Source organism: Dipodomys spectabilis, unplaced genomic scaffold (assembly GCF_019054845.1).
Source record: "Dipodomys spectabilis isolate Male_0828 unplaced genomic scaffold, ASM1905484v1 ptg000120l, whole genome shotgun sequence".
In the NCBI taxonomy this organism is placed as follows: Eukaryota; Metazoa; Chordata; class Mammalia; order Rodentia; family Heteromyidae; genus Dipodomys; species Dipodomys spectabilis.
In genome coordinates, this window is record NW_024870797.1 from 3,756,165 (window position 1) to 3,779,069 (window position 22,905).

General features: G+C 39.4%; 1 non-coding gene across 1 annotated transcript; it reads left to right on the top strand.

Moving 5' to 3' along the window:
• Positions 1-9,878: 9,878 nt before the first annotated feature.
• LOC122115550 lies at positions 9,879-9,985 on the top strand. Its single transcript, XR_006148787.1, has one exon. It is a non-coding gene; the product is annotated as a U6 spliceosomal RNA (small nuclear RNA).
• The last annotated feature ends 12,920 nt before the right edge of the window (positions 9,986-22,905 follow it).

The window sequence follows — 22,905 nt, forward strand, 5'->3', positions numbered from 1 at the left end:
TTCATGACTTTCATCACTTTGATACCTCTGGCTTTCATGCTTTCTGATAAGAAACTACTTGCTTTGCCATTGAGACTTTCTTGTGTGTCTGGAGGAACTTCTCTCTGATTTTACTCCACTTTGTACCTGGTTCTTAACAGTTTTAAAATACATCTCTCTAGGGACCTCTTTAAATGTAACATTCTTTGAATTTTTCTACCTGACTTTCTGTATAAATCCACTAAATTTAGGAAATGTTCACTCATATGTCTTCCTTTTTAGCTTTGCACCTGCAATTTTTCTGGCAAACCATCTCCAGAGGATGTGCATCTCTGAGGCCATTCAAACACAGCAAGGCTTGGGAGGTAGGTGAGTGCCTCAGGGGACATCTTACAGGTGGGTTGAAATCTATTATATTTGAGGGGTACAGTATTGCAAAGTCACTCCAATCAAGAATCAATCAGGAGAAGACAGAAAAACCACATTTTTGAGAGGTCAATTGGGGGATCTTCATTAGAATATTGGTGGTCTGCTGTTGTACTTCTGTCTCTAAGATCTATTTATTAGAGAAAAGAGTCTCACAGAGGCTGGGCAGCGGTGGCCCATGTCTGTAATCCAAGCTAGTCAGGAGGCTGAGATCTGAGAATCGTGGTTCAAAGCCAGCCGGGGCAGGAAAGTCGGTGAGATTCTTATCTCTAATAAAGCACTAGAAAACCAGAAATGGCGGTATGGCTCAAGCAGTAGAGTGCTAGCCTTGAGCTGAAGAGTGCAAGGACATCACCCAAACCCAGAGTTCAAGCCCCACGACCGACCAAAAAAAAGTCTCACAGATTATCCTGCCTGGGCTGGCTTTGAACCGCCATTCTCAGATCTCAGTCTTCTGAGTAGGATTATAGATGTGAGCCACTGGTACTCGGCCTAGAAGCCTCTACTTTAAACAAAGTATTTACATACATTTTTCCTCTTAACCCCTTACTGCTAATCTTATTTTGTACACCAGTTTTACATGTTAATATATAAAAGTAAAACCATATTAAAAATTACAGTTACAATTTTTCAATCACTTAAGGACAAATTAAGCCTGAAACCTTTAGGATTTAAGGGTTTACTAGCAACTTTGAATCTTACCAGCAAGCTTGGAATAAAGACCCTTAAGAAAGAAGTAATTGTTACTACCAAAACACAGCATGTTTTTCACTTGAAGAAAAAAATTTACATATTTGTTTCTTACTAAAGAAAGTAAAGTACTTTAAAGGAAGTAAAGCATACATGTCTTTACCAATTGGGCTACATTGTAGTTTCTGATGTAATCGACTAGGTTTGACACTGATATTTGGTTATTAAACTGTCCCTATATAACTTTCTCCTCTGGTTTTAGCTGCTGTGTTACCATAATCTAATTTAAACAAGGATGTCCTCAACTATTAGCAATAATAAAAAGAAGAGTCAGATTCCACATATGGACAAGGAATGGCACCTTGGAGAAGCGGGTGACATGCAACATTCCCAATTGTGATTTAGTTCCTGAAACCATAGTAAATAAACTTGGAAGTTTGCAGAAGAGCCTATTATTTGCATTTCTCCCTTTCCATGGCTACTGCCAGGACAAAGAGTAGATTTTCTTTCCAGATCAACCTTGCATTCCATCCCTATTTTTCTGTGTTCTTACATTCTTTTCCATGTGGAATATTCTGGTACTGTTTTTTTCCTCTCTTGATCTCATTCAATGGCCAACCTTATGTTGATAAAAGAATGACTAGTAAATCCTAACACACCACTTTACTAACACAGTTATTTTTTTCTGCTTGATTTTCTTCTTTCCCTGAGTTTACTTTTAGTTCTTTGCTTGGTTCAGTTTTTTTATTAATTTTTTTTATTGTGAAAATACCATACAGAGGGGTTACAATTACATGAGCAAGGAAATGAGTACACTTCTTATCAAGCATTGTTGCCTCCTCCTTTCTTTCCCCTTACCATCCTTGCCCTCCCATCCCCCCACCTCTGCCAAAGTTGTAAAGTTCATTTTTAACATAATGTCTTGTACATCTCATTGTTGCAATGGGACCACCTGTATCCCTATTTAAACAATTTGTTTTTTCTTTTCGATCCACAAATTATACCAACATCAAATACAGTGAAAACAGGGGTTATACCATGGGGGAGGGACATACAAAGCAACAAAGAAATCACCTTATAAATATGTTAGAAACAATTGCAAGAAGCAGACACCCTGAAAACATTACAGGATGGAATAGGAGAAACCCTAGGTCTCCCTGGCACAGGCCGAAATTTTCTTAATAGAAACCCGGAAATACAACAAATCAAAGAAATTTCAGATTCTTTTCTTTCTTTCTCTACTTTCCTCCCAACACCTCTGTTCTTGCTTTTATTTTTTTAATATATTCCTGCTGTTTTTTCCATGTATTTTACCTTTTTCTTTCCTTTCTTCTAATTAATCTTCCTCATTACTAACTTACTTATTTCTTCTTACTTTCCTTTATTCTGTACCTCAAAACATTCTTTTATCCTACATTCATTCTTCTTTTCCTTTTCTTTCTTTTTTTTGTCAGTCTTATGCCAAATCATAAAACATGTGTGATGTCTACTTACCTTTTTGCTCGAGGAGAAGTATATACAACTTAAGACAAATTTCCATGTCTAATTTTTTGAATATTCACTGGAGATAACCTACCAAACATGGTTTGAACCCCAATCCTTAAACTCAGCCTCCCCATTACTGAAAATTTCAACCATGAACATCTGCTGCCAGATTCTTGCTCCTTTCCTTTCCCTTAGTATTTTCTTTTCACTTTTAAATCTTCTTCCTTAATTGTACTCAATTTATCTCTACATCTTTGAAGCTATTTTTCTCCTTGCTTTATTTTTTTTGCCTTGGATTTTTTGTCAGTCCTGGGTCCTGGACACTTCCCTCTGCTCTTCAGTTCAAACTAGCACTCTACCATTTGAGCATTACCATGTGAGTCTGATGTCAGGCTCTTTTTAATGGGGCATTCCATCTTTCATAGCTCAGTCTCCCTGCAGAAAGCACACTGTTTGTTTAAATGAGGGTTTTACTCTTCCCTTTGAGAGGAAGTCTAGGGCTTACTTGGATTTGGATTTCACGGTACCATGTTGAGTTTTAGTCTTAGTCTTAATCCTCCTATCAGATCTCTGCTTATCTGCCTGGTCATGATTTAGGAAAACCTTAATTGCTCCTTCAGTCAGTTGGGTGGTATTTGTTCTGGAAAAATCTTCTACTTTTTGGAGTTTTCACAGAAGGTTAGCATATGATTAGGCTATAAATGCAGCATTGACCATTTGCTGGTTATCAGGAGCTTCAGTGTCAAGGAAGGGGGCGGGCTACAGTGTACAAATGAAAGAACTCACAGTCTCTCCTAGAAGTTGCTGATGCTTCGTCTGGCTTCTGGAAACTACTGTGGTCTTAGACATGTTGGCTGGCTTTTTCACCCCTACCCTGGGCTCTTGAGGAGGGCACTGTGGTATTAAGAGATCCATATCACTCTTCAATGTTAACATTACAGTCAGGCCAGTCTTAAGGAGCAGCTTCTGCTGCCTAGGGTCAGGGTTTAAGGATCTTTGGGGAGCTAGAGCCAGTGCTAGCATGGACCTCTGTGAGTAGTTCTTGACTCTTGTCTGTACTAAAGAGAGTTGGAAAATGTTGGCAGCAGCTGGCATCCCACATGGGTTGATGAGTCTGGAAGATCTCCATTATGGCCTGGAGCTTCTCTGAATAGGAAGGAGTGTGGTGCTTACAGTTAGAAGACCTTTGATACTAAATGTTTGGTAATGAAGGATAATATGACATGCTTAAATAGTTTCATTTACCCCAACCTGTAGCTGGTCTTGAACTGTACTGAGTGGCATGTGAATTGCATCATCAGAGACCAATAGCTGTGCTGACCACAGGTGGCACTTTGGACGTGCTGTGGGTATGTTCAGTCCCAGTACAGGATGATCTGGGGCCTCAGAAATAGGTGGAGGGTTTACTAAGGGTGGCAGGCTCTTCAGGAGAATCAAGCCAACTGGATTTTATGGTTGTGGGGAAGGTACACTGATGACATATGGTGATGGCATGAAAGACTCATTAAGTGAGTCTCTTTGGAGGATGTTTCAGATATTTTTAATTCAACCGGTGGGCTTGGCAACAAAATCCCTGCTTTTTCTTTCCCGTACTGACAGAACCTGATCTACCCACAGGCAAATACATAGACTATGTGGGGCCAAGGATCAATACAAGTGAATTAGTCTAGGTGCCCAGGCAGTCCAGCCACAACAGAATATACTGCATAGATTTTATCCATACACAAGGTCCACTCAGGGTGCTAACTGACCCTGAAATAGGGTTACTCAACCTCAAAGCAGAAAACACTTCTTGGAGACATTTTTACCCCATAGTTCTATGAGAAGTATCTTTTGAAAAATTTCAGGGAACAATCCAGGATTGTGGGTTTTGATTGTGATGAATTGTTTCCCACGGTAAGAAGTCAACAATTCAGCCAACAATTGTGACCAACCTTAATTTTACAACCTGTGTGGCCCTCCCTTGCTTTCTTTTGTTGTTGATTGTAGGGCTTGACCTGTAGGCCCACATGCTGTCCCTCAGCTCTTCAGTTCAAGGCTACTGCTCTGCCATTTGAGCAACAGTACCACTTCCAGTTTTCGGGTGGTTCATTGAAGATAAGAGTCTCACAGACTTATTTACCCAGGCTTGCTTTAACTGCCATTCTTAGATCTCAGCCTTCTGAGTAGCTAGTATTACAAGCTTGACACATCTTGCACCTGGCTTCTCCCTGTACTGTTGACAAAAGACAAACAAAGGATGGAAGTTCCTTGAAAGAAGAGACTACTCATCTGTCCACCTGGCTATGTCCCTCAAGGGAAATTTCCATGCCTCTTGGCCTTACCATGCCCTACGATCCCTAGACGAGAGCCTCTGAAAGGGATTGAATATACATTACGAGGATTTGTTAGCATGCCTTCCTCCATTCTGACTGGACATACTCCATCTCAGCTACCCAGGACCCTCCCAAAACCCACTGATCTGACCAGGCCTAATCACAACTGACCCTTAAGTCCTGGCCTTTCCTTACACTTCACTTCCTACTGCCTGCAGCAGTAGCCTTAAATCTTAGTCTGATCACAATGGAATCCCCATTCTCACCATTCACAGGAACCAGAGTGCAGAGTCCTTCCCATCCCCACTCCCAATCCTATAAACAAAGCTCCTCAAACAAAGGCTGCTACTCTCTCCCCCATCTCTCCCATGAGTGCTAGCCTGTCAGCCCCCGTTTTAATAAAGTTTTGTTCTATGTGACTCAATGTCCACATGGTTTCCTGGTCTGCAACTTTCATTGGTTCTGCAACTCAGATCTCCTGGTGGTCCTTGTTCTTCCCCTTGAGGACTTCAGCTGCCCTGGGGACCTTATGCTAGTCTAAGGCCCACACAGAGAACTGCTGAGGCAGTTTCTGCCTGAGTGCTCTTTCTGTATCCACCTGCCTTTCTTCCCAGGTGAAGGACCATTCAGTGTTCAGGCTCAGATTTCACCTTCTTGTAGAGATTCACTCTCCAATGGTTAGAAAATCTTCATGCCAAGTTTGAGCACTTCTCAAAGCCTAGGCCACTACCTGGTCACAATAGCCTGGGGATCCAGCAATTGCACAGTGACAACCCCTTTTATTGCCTCCCTTTGTACTGAGGACCCAGCAATTGTGGGTATAACCCTTCTTTCTGCCTGCTCCCTTTGTTTAGTTGACCATAGACTTTATGGGCTAAACTGTAGATCTTCAATGTCAACTATGCACACTCACCACAGGAGGGTCCCAGTCTCAAATACTCCAGGATTCTCCTCTGGGCTGCCTTTTATACCACCTAGAGGCCGTTAAGCTTTTGTCCAATCTTAAGCTTCATGAACTGATAAGCATATGTCATCAAATTTGGCCCCAATATTCACCGGACAAAGTGTGCCCTGGATATAAGACAGAGGCAATGTCCTAAGGACCTCCCTTCTAGGTTCCCTCTCAAGGCTCTCCATCCTGGCTTAAAATTCTCTTAGCTAAAACTATCTGTCTTCCTCTCTCCTTTTTCTAGGCCTTTTTCCACTTTCTCTCTACTTACTACATGCTTTTCCTCTGGAGTTGGTAAACTCTCTTATCCTCTTTAAGCAAACTCCCTTTATGTGTTCCTGCCATGCCTGTGTGGCTGACACAGGATGGAGTGGTTGCAAGCCTCCAAATCTAAAGCAACTTTCTTTGTCTTGCAAATGAAGTCACTGAAACAAGCTAAGAACTCTGCTTGAACTCCATCCCTGACAGTGGCTGGCTGGCACACGCTGAGACCACCTTCTCCCTTTTACTTCTCTCCTTTTCCCACCCAAAAATTTCATAATGGGAGCAGTTAGACAGATAGCATATCTAAAACCAACCAGTCCTTTTTCTTTCCTACATCTACTCACTTCAGAATCTGGATTATTAATTTCTCCTTTAAAGACAAATTTAAGGATTTAAAAGGCTGTGTTAGCCCAATGAGCTCCTTCCAATAGCTTAGCATGCTCCTTCCCACTTCCACAGCTTGGCATTCTCCCTTCCTAGATAACACTAGGCCCATTTAGTAAAGTGAGTAAACAATCAGCCTCCAACCCCCACCCCTTTCCCTTGAGATGGCACTCCTCTGGAGCAGCTACCACCAAATAAGATAGCAATAGCCCCCTAGAATGACTTTCAGGACTGGGCAGCTAAAAAGCATGTTATCTAGTACTTGGGCAGCAGCCATCAATCCTAGCCCACTATGATGAAGCCCCTTGTTTCACACCAGCATCCACCAGGATATCCAACTCCTAGCCTCTCCTAGGCTCAGTAGGTTATATAGGTCACCTCAGACAATAGCTGGTGCTTCTTCTCACTTCTCCCTTGTGAGAAAGGGTCTTGCTTGTCCCTTTATGAGCAATAAACCTTTTCTTTGATATTTGTACCTCGATGTCTGCGTGGCTTTCTGGCAAAGCCTAATTTACTCTCATAGGCGGGATGTGACACTGTGGCTCAAAGTGTTAGAGCACTAGCCTTGAGAAAAAAAGCTCAGGGGCAGCATCCATGCCAAGCCATACCAGCAACAAGAGCTAGACCTGCAGGACAAAGCCAATTCTGTCAACAAGGAATCATGGAGGAAGAGGGCGTGGTGTCACACCCTAAATCGTCACTTTGTGCTCATCATTTAAGGAGAGCAAGAGAAAAACAATAACATTAATAAATTTGCCCATTTAATGTTTGTAACTGCCCACCTTCTAACTGCATAGGAATTTACATTCTTGTTCTTGTTTTGCACTATTTCCATTTATTTTGAGTCTTCAACTCAGGGCAGTTAACCTGTCAACTCCCAGGTTTCCCCATGCATACTCTATAATCCAAATATCTACCAAGATCTCCCACTGGGCTCTTATCCACTCAAATCCAGCCCTAGACTGATTGGTTATATTCCACCAATCCACCATATTTCCCTTACCCAGTTGCTAGATACCTAGGCACTCCCTGCCTGCTTCCAGTCCAGTTACATGGAAATTCCTCTTTCCCTCTAATAGGCTACAACTGGATTCATGCTGCAAATAAAACTTTTCTTGCTTATGCCCAAGTGTGTTTTCCTGTCATTCATACCAACTGGTCCTACCTCCTTGTCAGCCTTTTGCATGATCTCACCTTTTCAAAAGTTTCTCTTTAACAGGATAATAGCTTTCATTCAGGATACCACTTGGGAACAAGTTTAGGTCACCCTATTACTTCAGACCAACCAGAAACTTCATACACTACCCTGCCATGTCCAGCATAGACCTGGACCCTGTGGATTCCTCAGTGCCCCCAGGCTGGCAGAAAGTGGCCAAAAATGATTGTGATTCCTGTTGGCTCTGGTACCTTTAAATATTGCTTTTACCTCTTCCTGTGATCCTAAGACAAAGCTGAAAAAGTCTCACTTCTCCCTAAGTGTACAGGGAATTATATACTATGTTATACGTCCAAAATTGAGAAGGCTTTCTCCATTTCTAGCCTGTGCTCAACCAAGGTTTTGTTATATCAGTTATCAGGAACACTATTCTGGTGTGAATACTTCTTACTATTCTGTATGGGACCTAGCATACACTTATACTGTAGTAACCCCAGTTCCCAGACAGAAGTAATTCTCCTCCTTCCTCCTTTGGTAGGAGGAAGCCTGGAAACTTTTGTAACATCTGTAAAAATAGTCTCAGAAGGTCTGTAACACTGAATAATTTACAACAACCATTAGCCTACAGGCTAAAGCTGTGAAGACCACAGTGCCCCTTAACCTACTACAAACTCATCTACACTCTTTAGCAGATGTACGAAGCCAAAGGGCCCTGGAACTTCTCAATATCAAAGGAGTTGTGGGAATAGATGAGAAAATGGTTTTAGGCCTTCGGCTCTGCTAGATTCCTTGCTTCCTGGCTCTTACCACTCATTGGCCCTCTAATGGCCCTACTAACACTGGCATTTTGCTACCCTGTCCTTTTAAATGCATACATGATGTGCTTCTGAATGAGCCAAATTCTTCATCAACCAGATGTTTCTACACAGGCAGGTATGGAAGCTACAGCCAACTTTCTACCTACAAGTCCAATGGATGTTCAGACCTTTAGGAAAACACCCCATAGGGCTGTTACCCCTTCTCAGCAGGAAGCAGCTTCAGAAGATTGACCATCAGACCTTATCCTGGCTAATAACAAAAAAGGGGGGAGAAATATTGGCAGGTGGATGACTTGCTGGGGACTGTAGCTTGTTCTGCCTGAAGTGTCTAAGTCTCAAGGTCCTTTTGTCCTGGCCTGATCACAAGGCTCAACTCCCTTACCATAAATTTCCCTATTCTATCCCCCTGATTATGCAGTTCCTGTGTTCCTATTCTCTAGCTTAATCACCACTAATCCTCTTTGTCTTGATAAAGTGAGACTGCCCATCTCCCTGGCATTAAACTTGTTCTTCCTTTTCAGACATGTGTGGTATGCGTCATCTGGTCAAGACATTTAACACCTGCAATCCTAGCTACTCAGTAGCTAGGGTTGATACTGGTTACTCAGAAGGATGATATCTGATGATATCTGAGAATCTAGTTTGAAGCCAAACTGGAAGGAAAATCTCTGATAGTGTGATCTCCAATTGACCACCCAAAACCCAGAAGTAGAACTGTAGCTCAAACTGTGGAATGCTAGCATTGAGCAAAAATGCTCAGGGATATAACTTAGATTATATCCCTGCATTGGCAAAAAAAAAAGCAAAGAATTAAGGAAAAGGTTATGGAGAAGAAGTGAGAAACAGAGAAAGAGAGAGAGAGATAGGACATTTTATATAAAATTTCTTGGAAATTATATATGATGAGAAACTGAAGAACTCCAAAATAGAAATATGGGCAACCACTCAGAATTGTGATTAACATCTGTTTCATGTTTGGTTGTGGTAGAAATTTTCCCACTAACCAGCTATCAGAGCGCTGGGAAAGCCATGCACTGGTGGTTCACACCTGTAATCCTAGCTTCTCTGGAGGCTGAGATCTAAGGATCATTGTTCAAAACCAGCCAGGGCAATAAACTACTCAATAATAAACTACTTTAAAAAAGCTGGAAGTGGCACCATGGGTCAAGTGGTAGAGCTTTAGCATTGAGGAAAAAGAGGCTCAGAGACAGCACTCAAGTCTTGAGTTCAAGTGTCAGGACCCAAAAGAGGGGGTGGCAACAAAAAACAAAGAAAGGGATATGAGAAGGATCATCACAGAATGACAAATGTTAGCAAGACTCTCTCCACTTCATAAAAAATGGGGCCAGTCCTTATGGCCCAATTACACAGGAGGCGATAAGGGGGAACCCTAGTTTAAAACAATAATAATAGTACTCTCTTTGGCAGCACATATACTAAGCCTGAAATGATATAGAGAAGATTCGCATAGGCCCTGCTCAGGGATCACATGCAAATTCATGAAGTATTCCAAAATTTTATGCTAGGATGGTAAGGGGAAACAAAGGAGGAGGCACCAATGCGGGATAAGAAATGTACTAATTACCTTGCTCATGCAATTGTAACATCTCTGTAGGATATTTTCACAATAAAAAAATAAAGTAATCAAGATCTCACCAAAAAATTATGCTAATAAGTTTGAGTCTCTGGATGAAATGGAAAAATTTCTAGCAGATATTGATATACCTAAACTAATCCAAGATGAGATAAACCAACTTAACAGACCTATATCAAGCACTAAGAGACCTCCCATCCAAGTAAAGCCCAAGACCAGATGAGTCCTGCTGAATTTTGCAAGGCCTTCAAAACAGAACTCACACCAATACTCCTCCAACTCTTCAATGAAATGAAAAATGAAAGTTCACTACAACTCCTTCTATGAAGCCATCATAACCCTCATCCTAAAACCAGACAGGTATTTATCAAAGTCTGAGTCAAGCAGAAAAGGCCAGATAAGGTGATGTTAGGGAAATGAACCCTAAGATATATATTCAAATGTTTTTTTTCTTTCATGCGATTGTTTCTAACACATTTATAAGATTATTTCTTTGTTGCTTTGTATGTCCCTCCCCCACAGTATAACTCCTGCTTTTACTGTATTTGATGTTGGTATAATTTGTGGAGGGGAAGGGGAAAAACAAATCGTTTAAATAGGGATACAGGTGGACCCATTGCAACAATGAGATGTACAAGTCATTATGTCGAAAACAAACTTTACAACTTTTGTGCGGGGGTGGGGAGGACTGGGGGGGGGGCGGAGGGAGGATGGGAATGGATGGGAAGGGGAAACAAAGGAGGAGGCTACAATGCTTGATAAGAAATGTACTCATTATCTTGCCCATGTAATTGTAACTCCTCTGTACAGTATTTTCACAATAATAAATAAATAAATAAATGAGAACTCTAGACCCATTTCTTTGATGATCATCGATGCATCACTTCTCAACAAAATTCAGGCCAATCGACTTTAACAAATCATCAGAAAATCATATACCATGATCAAACAGGATTCATCCCAGGCATGCAAAGCTCGTTCAATATATACAAATCAATTAATGTAATACATCACATCAACAAGAACAAGGATAAGAATAACATGATTATCTCAATAGACAGAGAAAAACATTTGACAAGATCCAACACCTCTTTATGATGAAACCTCTAGGAATCCAGGGAACATTTCTCAATACAATAAACACCATATATGACAAACCAATAGCTATCATTAACCTTAATGGCTAAAGCTAAAGCCATTTCCTCTAAACTCAAGAAAAAGACGAAGATGTCCACTCTCTCCACTCCTCTTCAATTTAGCATTAGAATACCTAGCTATAGCAATAAGACAAGATGCAAACATAAAGGGGATCCAAATAGGGAAAGAGGAAATAAAACCCTCCCTCTTTGCAGAAGACATGATCTTATATTTAAGTACCCCATGGACTCTACTTACAAGTTACTTGAGCTGATTCAAAACTTTGTCAAAGTAGTAGGGTATAAAATTAAGCCTCAAAAATCAATGGCTATTCTGTATGCCAATAATGAGAAGGAGGCAGCTGAAATCAGGAAAGCATCTCATTTTGTAAGAACCCCACATAAAATAAAATACCTAGGAATTAACTTCACTCAAGAAGGGAGGACCCTCTATGATGAAAACGTTAAAACCTGAACAAGGAAATTAAAGCAGAACTAAGGAAGTAGAAAAACCTGCCATGCTCCTGGATTACTAGGATTAACATTGTGCAAATGGTAATACTACATGAAGCTATCTGCAGATTCAATGCAATACTTATCAATATCCCAACCACATTCTTCAATGAAATACAAGAAGCAATCCAAAATTTATATGGAACAATAGAAGTTCCTAATTAGCAAAAATAATCCTTAGTGTTGGGGGGGGGGCTGCGGGGGGAGGCTGGGAAGGGATGTGAAGGGTAAACAAAGGAGGAGGCTGCAATGCTTGATAAGAAATGTACTCATTATCCTGCCCATGTAATTGTAACCCCTCTGTACAGTATGTTCACAAAAATAATAATAATAAAAAAAATAATCCTTAGCAGACAGAGCAGTGCTGAGGAATAGTAATCAAAAGAGCTTGGTACTATACTGGCACAAGAACAGATCTGAAGACAAATGGAATAGAACCAAAACCCGGAAATGAATCTGCAGACCTATAGCCACCTAATCTTCAATGAGGGAGCCAAAAAAATAGAATGAATTTTTTTCTGTTTTATTTCTTCTTTCTTCCTTTCTTCTTCTTCTTCTTCTTATTTTAATTTTATTTTATTGAATCTAAAATATATCTATTTATTTATATATAAATATATCGATATATATAAATCTATCTATTTATATATCTATTTATTTATATCTAAAATATACTTAGGATTCAAAAAGTATATCCTCCAAAAACAAATCCTCAAAGAAATACCTGCCCCCCTAATCAACAAGTGAACTAAAGACTTAAAGAGAGACTTGTCTGAAGAGGAAATAAGAATGTCTAATAAAATGCAAATCAAAACAACACTGAGATACCATCTCATCCCAGTTAGAATGGCTATAATCAAGAACTCTAATAAAACAGATGCTGGAGGGGATGTGCACAGAAGGGAACCCTACTGCATTGTTGGTGGGAATGTAAACTTGTTCAACCACTCTGGAAAGCAGAATGGAGGTTCCTCAAAAGACTATACATAGATCTCCCCTATGACCCAGCAATCTCACTTTGGGGCATATATCCAAATAAAAATAAACAAGGCAATACTAAAGCAACCAGCAAAACTAGGTTTATCACAGCATTATTCACAATAGCTAAGATATGGAACCAATCCCATAGACTCCACTCCCAACTTACTCAAGCTGATTCAAAACTTTGGCAAAGTAGCAGGTTATAAAATTAACCAACAATGAGAAAAGTGTGGCTGAAATTAGGAAAGCAACTCCATTTGCAATAGCCCCACAAAAAATAAAATACCTAGGAATTAACTTAACCAAAGAAGTGAAGGACCTCTATGATGAAAACTTTAAAATCTTGAAAAAGGAAATCAACACAGAACTTAAAAAATTGCAAAACCTCCCATGCTCCTGGATTGGAAAGATTAACATCGTGAAAATGGCAATACTTCCCAAGGCTATCTACAAATTCAACACAATACCTATCAAAATTCCACCCTCATTCTTCAAGGAAATAGAAGAGGAAATCCAAAAATTCATATGGAACAATAAAAGACCCCGAATAGCAAAAACGCTCCTGAATGGAAAGAACACTGCTGGAGGAATATCAATACCAAATTTCAAACTCTACTATAAAACCATAGTAAACAAAACAGCTTGGTATTGGCATAAGAACAGACCTCAGGACTGATGGAATAGAATTGAAAACCCAGAAATGAACCTACAGACCTATAGCCATCTAATCTTCGATAAGGGAGCTAAAACAATAGAATGGAAGAAAGACAGCCTCTTCAGTAAATGGTGCTGGCAAAACTGGTTAACTACATGTAGAAAACTAAAGCTAGATCCTTATATATCACCCTGCACCAGAATCAACTCCAAATGGATCAAAGACCTTGAACTCAAAGCAGACACTCTGAAAACATTACAGGATGGAATAGGAGAAACCCTGGGTCTCCTTGGCTCAGGCCGAAATTTTCTAAATAGAGACCTGGAAACACAACAAATCAAAGAAAGGTTGGACAAATGGGATTACATAAAGTTGCAGAGCTTCTGCATGGCAAAGGACATAGCTAGCAAGATCAATAGAAAGCCCACGGATTGGGAGAAGATCTTTACTAGCCATACGACAGACAAGGGTCTCATATCTAAAATATACTTGGAACTCAAAAAATTAAATCCCCCAACAACCAATCCTCAAAGAAACAACTGCCCAATAAATAAGTGGGCGAAAGACTTAAAGAGAAACTTCTCTGAAGAAGAAAGAAGGATGGCCAATAGACACATGAAGAAATGTTCAACATCCCTAGCCATAAAAGAAATGCAAATCAAAACAACATTGAGATATCACTTCACTCCAGTTAGAACGGCAAAAATCAAGAACTCTAACAACAACAGATGCTGGAGGGGATGTGGACAGAAAGGAACCATACTTCATTGTTGGTGGGAATGTAAACTTGTTCAACCACTTTGGAAAGCAGTATGGAGGTTCCTCAAAAGACTTCACATAGAGCTCCCCTATGACCCACCAATCCCACTTTTGGTCATTTACCCAAATGTTTACAAACAAGACCACACTAAAGCAACCAGCACAACTATGTTTATTGCAGCATTATTTACCATAGCTAAGATATGGAACCAACCCAGATGCCCCTCAGTAGATGAATGGATCAAGAAGATGTGGTATATATACACAATGGAATTCTATGCCTCCACCAGAAAGAATGATATTGCCCCATTTGTTAGGAAATGGAAAAACTTGGAAAAAATTATATTAAGTGAAGTAAGCCAGGCCCGAAGAAACATAGGTCCCATGGTTTTCCTTATTTGCAATATCTAGTATATGTATGAGTCAAGCGGAAAAGGTCAAATAATGTGATGTCAGGAAAATGAACCCTTAGGTATGTATTTTAATGTTTTTTTCTTTCATGCATGTGTTTCTAATGCATTTATAAGATTATCTCTTTGTTGCTTTGTATGTCCCTCCCCCACAGTATAACCCCTGCTTTCACTATATTTGATGTCAGTATAACTTGTGGAGGAGATGGGGAAAAACCAGTTGTTTAAGGATACAGGTGGACCTGTTGCAACAATGAGAAGTACAAGGTGTCATGTCCAAAAGGAGCTTTACAACGTCGGTGGGGGGGGGGGGGGGAGAAGGATTGGGATTGGGGGGGGAGGGGGGAGGCTGGGAAGGGAGGTGAAGGGTAAACAAAGGAGGAGGCTGCAATGCTTGGTAAGAAATGTACGCATTATCCTGCCCATGTAATTGTAACCCCTCTGTACAGTATGTTCACAAATAAAATTAAATTAAATTTAAAAAAATATCAATCTGTACCCTGAATTTCTTCTTATGTAAAATCCTTTTACGCTAAGCATCTATGTTTATTATAATATCAGTTAAAATATCATTAATACAGGAAGCCTCAGTCTAAAAGCCTTATTTACCTTGTTGATGCTTTTTAACACCAGTTCTCTTCCCTGACATTCAGTCTCAATCTTAACTCTATGTCTGTTTTTCCTCCCTTTACCTGAATAGTAAAAGCAATTGAGAAAGTCAACCATAAAAGACTGTTTAATAAGCTATATTAAACCACCTAGGAACATAATTCAGAATGGTTCTACATAAAGAAAAGAAAAGAGAAATGATTTGGAATGAGTACACATGCCTATAGAGCAATTGTTATGTTCAGTGATATCAAGTTCCAGGAGCTCATTTAATTATGTGCATATTTTTATGTGCCTTGATAAACATAATTTGTGATCTGCCAATTTGTTTTGGAAACAACAGAGTGACATATCTTCAGGATACTGCACTGAAAAGGGTGAAATAGAACTGCAAGCATTATGTGTGGAAAGCATGTCTTAGTAGGTAGAGAGAGAACTGAAGTAGCATTTCTGCAGCCAACTGTCAAACACCTAAAATGACACAGAGCGCTGAGTACAAGAACAAAAATATCAATGGCTTTTTGGAGGTTGTGCAAAATGGTAAAACAATATGATTTTGAAGGCTCTACACCAAGTAGGACAGAATGCGAACAAGAGAAGGGTCCACATGCATTATATAAATGAATAGAGTGTCAGTGAAAAGAGGTTTTACGTCCCTTCCAAAAGCTGTGATTGGAAAGAGATTGCTAAATGAAAGGTAATGAGAAGCAGAAGCAGAACACAAGATTATTCTGGTAGGAGCAACAGATTTATGCCAGAATGCAAAGGTTAAATGGGAAATTGCTTTTTACCAATTCATATGGGGAGAATATTTAATTTAAAAAAATACATCATTCAAAACAACTAAACCAAATAGGAAAAAAAAGAATCTCAACAACAACAAAAATTCTTTGTAGGGTAGGATTTACAGCCATAGTCTAAGTGCCTCTGTTCTATGATTAAGTAACAATTTCCAGTCCTTCATCCTCTAGTACACAGCAACATTCGGGCTCCAGATTCCTGCAGGTGAGTTTCTTTTGCTTTATTCTTTTCTGCATGATATTCTAACAACAAGCCTACCTGTATTGTTATGTTATGATTACTTCTGAATCTTGTACTCCCAGAGAAACTTCCTCAGTATGACAACATTCTATCACTCTCTATGATAAGAAGGACAAAGAATATCTTATTTCTCCATTGCAGAGCCTCCTACAACAGATTAGTTCTTGACTTGGAAGTAAGGATTTCAGGTTGTGTTTACTTTTGTCTGAACTGTATATGATGATCTCTTAGTGGAGATTAACTAATTTTGACAGTCTTGCAATCTACAGAGTGTCTACCTCCAGCTGGGTGAGCCAGGGGCTGGTCTAGGACTCCTTGCCATTTTCCTCTGCTGTGTTTACTTAGGTGTCAATTCTTGGCTCACCTGGTACTCCTTTTCCATTCTTCTTTTCCCTTCTCAGAATTAAGTACCTTTTGTGTTATTGGGTTCTTCTCATTCACGGAGCAAAAGAACAGAAGTGGCTTTCAGTTTACTTGTTTCTAAATTGTACAATGACACTTTGAAAATCTCAGCTGGAACTAAGGTCCAACTTATATTAACTAGTATATTGTCCACAACTGTAAAGAAATTAAGATGATAATGTCTCCTGTAGACAACCACCATCTGTGATATTTGTGGTTTATCTTTACATGAACAAGGATATCTTTATTTCCCTTTGTAGGAAAATTTTGAGGACTAGCTTGCTGACTTGCTAATCCTGAGAAAGTACTCCCCTAGGAATAATAACCTCTAGGAGAGACACCAGTAGGTACTGCAGATGAGCTAGCAAAGGAAGATGTACACACATTCTCAGTTTCCTATGTACTCTTGTACAAGTTGAAGATTTAGGTCATCATGTTTCTCTACCACTCACAGGTGAATTTCTTTTAAGTATTCTTTTTTATTTTTTTATTTTTTATTGTGAAAATACTATACAGAGGGGTTACAATTACATGGGCAAGATAATGAGTACATTTCTTATCAAGCATTGTAGCCTCCTTCTTTGTTTCCCCTTCCCATCCCTTCCCATCCTCTCCTTTCCCTCCCACCCAATCTTCCTCCCCCCCACCTCCCACCCCCCACCCCCACCACCAAAGTTCGTTTTTCCACATAATGACTTGTACATCTCATTTTTGCAATGGATACACCAAGAGCAATGTGTATAATCCCAGTCCTGGAAAGCCAAATTGGCCTGATTCCACCCATATGAATTCTAATCCCAAAACTATTTTTGTATTGTACAATACCGTCTTACTTCTCCTTATAGCTTTCTCAATTTTCTTTGCAGAGGTTGAAGAAAGGCATTCAGAAATTAAAATGTATCAAGAAGAGTGGAGCAAGACAAATGGTTATTGGTACCTGAATTTTAGCTTTCCTCCAAACAAATCCTCAACATAGATGCAACCAAATTGATGAAAATTGAAAAGCAGCCACAGGAAGATCTTGATTCTCTTCATTTACAGCACTTACAACAATTTTTCTCTGTTGTATCACTCTCTTAGAAACTAGGTCAGTGGATAATCATTACACATGACATTTTTGTATGTTTGTGCTGTATTTAGTCAAGGTCATAAATTATCATTTTTAAGCAAATGAGGTTTGGTTGTATGCCCTTTCTAGGTACAGAAGGACTTCCTATTCCTAGACACAGCTCTATCATACAATTAAAGTCTTACCTTTTCTTATATTGTGTCTTAACATTTCTTATATTGTGCGTTGTTTTAGAAATATTCCTACCCTACCGTCCTTCTCTCCTTGACTAGCTTTAATTCCTCTGTTTAGCACTGAACCCACAGATCCTTTAATCAGACTAGGCTTTTGATCATCCCCCCTGTACTTTGATACCTTCCCTCTCTGGCTATAACCCATTTTGCATTATCTACCTCTAATCACCAGTTGCTTTTGTTACCAAGGTCTAGCATTTATTACAAATCTAGAACTCTCTTGAACTCACTATAAATATCAGAGCCAAAAGTAGGAGTGAATATAGTTTTGCTGGAGGCTCCTATGGACAATATTTTCCTGAATTAATCCATATTGGGCTTGCACTGTCTCCATGCATTTTCTACACTCTTTGAACATACGTTTATTGCCTAAATCTACAGTGAGAATATATACTTGATTTTTGCCTTCCCTCCCTTTAGCTCCGATTCTCTCTCTCCCTTCCCCCATCTCTGTCTTTCTCTCTCTCTCTCCCTTTTTTCCCTCTTTCCTTCTGTCTTTCTGTATACAGGCCTGAATTTCAGATCTTTAGTTTTTTTATTCCTATTCATTTCTGCCTCCTCCACTTTCCCTTTCGAATGATGTTCAGTGACTCCTATACTAGTTTCTGCTAAATTGTCTCCCATTCCTCAAGTCTCCCTCTCCCCCTCCACTCTGTCATTTTCTTTTGCACATTTTAACAGCTCTGTAAGGAATCACACCCTACTGCTGTGCCCTCTATCCAACATTGGTCTTTATTTCTGGTCTTTCCATTGGGATTCTCTTTTCTCAAGGTTTACTAGAAACAGGCAGAGAAACTTTCCCTTCACTCAGGATCAAATCATATGAACTTCTCATGACATATTTCTTCTCTGAAATGCCCAGGAGTGCATACTAACAAGTTCAATGCTGGGGGTGGCTACATGTATCGTTCAATGGATCCAACTAGTCTGTCCTTTCCAGAGACAGGAATTAACAGCACACTGTTGGGATGCTCTGTTCCAGTCTCAGCCCTTTGATTTGCAAGAATCTCACCATCCAAATTATGCCAACGACTATGTAAACCTCAAAAGAACATTCAGTAGTATGTCCTTAACAACCTGAGAAAATATAGCACTTGGATAATGCAAAGTTTATGTGATTCATCTTTTACTTAAAAGTAACAGATAATACAAATAAATAATATAATACAAATGACAGAAAAAATGCAAATAAGATAATGATTCAAAATGACTTGAACTTTGCACTTGAAATTCAACATGATCATAGAAACAACGGGTGCTTTCAATTCCAAACTCAGCAAATTCCTAAAAGCTTTCTTCAGTACTATCAAGAGTAGTATGGGGTTCCTTATATTCAAGCATTTGTCTATGTCTCCTTTAAATTCTCATTCTACCAACTTGCAGGTCATATAAACTCCTGTTGAATAACAGCTCCCCAAACAACAGCTCTACCTAATCATGCCTCTCAAAAATGGTATTTCTCAGACTTTTTTCCTGCCAAGGAAACTCTCAGTCATCCTCCTCAGATATCCAAACACGCACTTCCCTTCACAAGGTTCCACGGTGCCAACCATCCTCATGTGCTCCCTCTTCTGCCTCCTCCCCATTCTCAGCCCACCTCCCTCCAGGCACCTACTTCAGACATGCTTTCCCAGTCATTACCCCTCCTTGTCTCTCTTTAGCACCTCAAACTCTATCCTCTGGCTCCTTACTAATAAACTCCAATTTCTGTCCCTTTGCTCCTTACAGCTCCAAATCCAGGTCCTATTCTCCCTCTTAACAAATGTCTTGACTCCCCTGTGTCTGACCCACTATGCACTCTACAACCACTTTATAACATGTCCAGTCCACCTATTTCTACAGAAAGCAAACATATCTTTCCATCTCTATTTGGGTTAGACTCAATTTTTATTTGGTTTATTTTTTCTTATACTGATCATTTTTTAACTCCTTGTATATTCTATTGTTTCTCAACTGGATTGCTGGCAAATATTTTCTTCTATCTGTTTATTCTGGCCATTGTATTCCCTTGATGTGAATAATCTTTGTAATTTGATACAACTAATGTGTTAATTCTTACTCTTATTTGGTGAACTATTTTAGTCGTATTCCGGAAATTTTTGTTTATACCTATACCTTACAAGGTTTTCCTTACACTTTCACATAGAAAATTTTATCTTCCAAGAGTCAGAAACACATAAGCTAGGATTTTTAGATGACTCCAAAATTTTGATTACTAACAGGTCAAACCTTTTCCACAAAAGGAAAAGGTTTTATTTCAAAAGATTCTATTAAGAATTATGAAAATAGAGACTTTGTAGACACTGCTGCTGCCTGCAATAGCTTGATGTTCTTAGAATCACAAGTTTCTGTGTCACAAGCTAATTGGTATACAAAAGATATGGGAGATTTTTCTCAATGTAATTCAGTTTTGCAGCAGAGTATGCAATATCATTACACTATCCAGAGTTGGGCAAGCACACCCAAAAGGGAGGATTATTTTTTATCACAGGTTAAACTGCCTCTTCTCATCAATGAGTTAAGCTCTTGTTTTAGTTATAATTGATTACCAAGACTAGAAAGGGGGTTATTCTTTAATTCTTATCAAAGGTTTACTTTGTTCTATAGTGGTGCTAGGAGTGGGGTGGATGACAGATACAGTTTCAAGAAACCAATGAGGTCAGTTGAAAGCTCCCACTCAAAAGGAGTCTCAATCTGTTTGACCCAATTGATAAAAATATGTATTCCTAAAAAGCAGCACTCCTAGTGGGACACTGGTGGCTCACGCCTGTAATCTTAGGTCCTAAGGAGGCTGAGATCTGAGGACTGTGGTTCAAAGGCAGCCCCAGCAGGAAAGTCTGTGAGATTCTAATTTCCAATTAACCAGAAAACTGGAAGTGGCACCTTGGCTCAAGTGGTAGAGCACTTGCCTTGAACTGAAGAGCTCAGGGAAAGGGCCCAGACCCAGAGTTCATGCCCACGAAGGCAATTTAAAAAACAAAAACAAGCACTCCTACTTGCAGTTTATTCTTTTAGCTTATTTCATAAAAATTAATTTTCCTAATATGGCTAGCTGGTTACAGCAGTCATATCACATTTTGCAATTTATTTTTTAATTCCTTCAATATGATTCATATTTCTAACATGGTAGCTTTACATATACAGCGCTGATAATTGTTAAAATTGTAGTAAAAGAAAAAGCACATAATTCTCAGAAATATCTATGTTGGGAAATATTAGTATACAAGATAAAGGCATTTTCATTTGACAGGAAAGACCTTTTTCCCATCTGTCCACCATGTTAAACACCAATGTGTTGGACTTTTGTTGTTTTGTTTTTGTTTTTGAGACAGTCTCAGTATTCAGTCTAGATGATTACATTCCTCCTGACTCAGCCTCACGAATGCAGGCATTTCAAGGATGAAACATCATTTCTGTGTAACCCTAAACCTATGCATTTTTCCATATCACCACAAATGGCTAACCCTTCTGCTATAATTCATTTGTTTTGTTTATAAATTTTCAAAGACATAGTTTAAAGAACCTTGGAGAGAAAAGATTCATTTATAAAAAGCTCTTACTTTTGAAGGATTTCTTTATATCCACAAGGGCAATAGTAGCAATTCCATCTATGAAAATATGTGATTGTAAACATCATCTTGGAGCACACATGCCCCAGTATCTTTATCCAGGCTACTGCTTTATCTATTAAATCATATGGATTGCCAGGTCTTCATTTGAATCTGCAACACTGAATGATTGGATATCAGTCCTCTGATCTTTGAAAGATGAAATGAGGATCTGAACTTTTTAGAAGCTATACAATTTGGTCCAGAAATAGGAAACCTAACAAGACCACCACTATCTACAGCAGTCTCTCATCTATGCCATTTGTGGGTTATTATAATCGCCACACCATTCCTTTAGTTGCTTAGCAGAGAACCTCTCAACCCTACCTGCTACAATAATCATATGCTCTTGATGTAGATCTGTAGGAGTGAAGTGGAAATAGGAAACCTAACAAGACCACCACTATCTACAGCAGTCTCTCATCTATGCCATTTGTGGGTTATCATAACCACCACACCATTCCTTTAGTTGCTTAGCAGAGAACCTCTCAACCCTACCCTGCTACAATAATCATTATGCTCTTGATGTAGATCTGTAGGAGTGAAGTGGGTGCAGGCTCCCAGAATAAATGCAGCTGGACTCCATCATCTGTATACTACAGATTTAACTTTGTCACCTGTTAATCTGCACCCTGGCTGAGGGTGAGTTTCACAGGATCCTAGACATTCCAGGTCACAGCAAGGTGCTACAATTCCAGGTCTTGGTGGCTCAGGCAGCTACTCTTCCCCCAGAGTACACTGAGCCAAGGACTGAGAGCTGCCTAGTTCCTGCCAGGGTGAGTTGGGAAGTAGCTAGGCTAAGAAGTTGTCTGTGGAGGAGAAATATCTGATATGCAACTGTGGACCCTCATTGTGTGAAAGTCCCTCAGTGTTTGAAGAGAATCAGTTTCTATGGTCACACTCGCTGCTACTGCTGCCACCTTCCTTTGCACCAGGGGCTCCTGTTGACACCCTTAAAAGGCTAATTAGCTGTAACCAAAATATGGACATTCAGAAATGAACTCTGGCTCAAGTAAAAGGGAAAGGACCATTTTAAAACCTATAGTAAAAGAAAAAATCTTAAATTTGCCTCTTTAAACAAGTAACCATAATATATATTGTTTCAAAATTTTTGCAACACTTGGGCCTTAACAAATGTGTTTGATCAGTAATTGCTTTAAAACACAAATTAAGATCGTTTTTCTTCTTGGACACAGAGAATAGTTTATTCTAATTAAACACACTGTATGTTGGACATATTTATAATGTGACCAAAAGTTTCCCTGGAATGTCATCTTCCAATGATGCTCATATACAACCTGAACTTTCAAAGATAAAAGGTAAGTTTTCAAGCTAATGCTTGAAAGCCTAGTATGTTGTTTGGAAATTTCCAGCTTTAGCAATTAGTAAAAGTAACTTCTGAGAGTCCCAGTAACCATGATATTTTAGG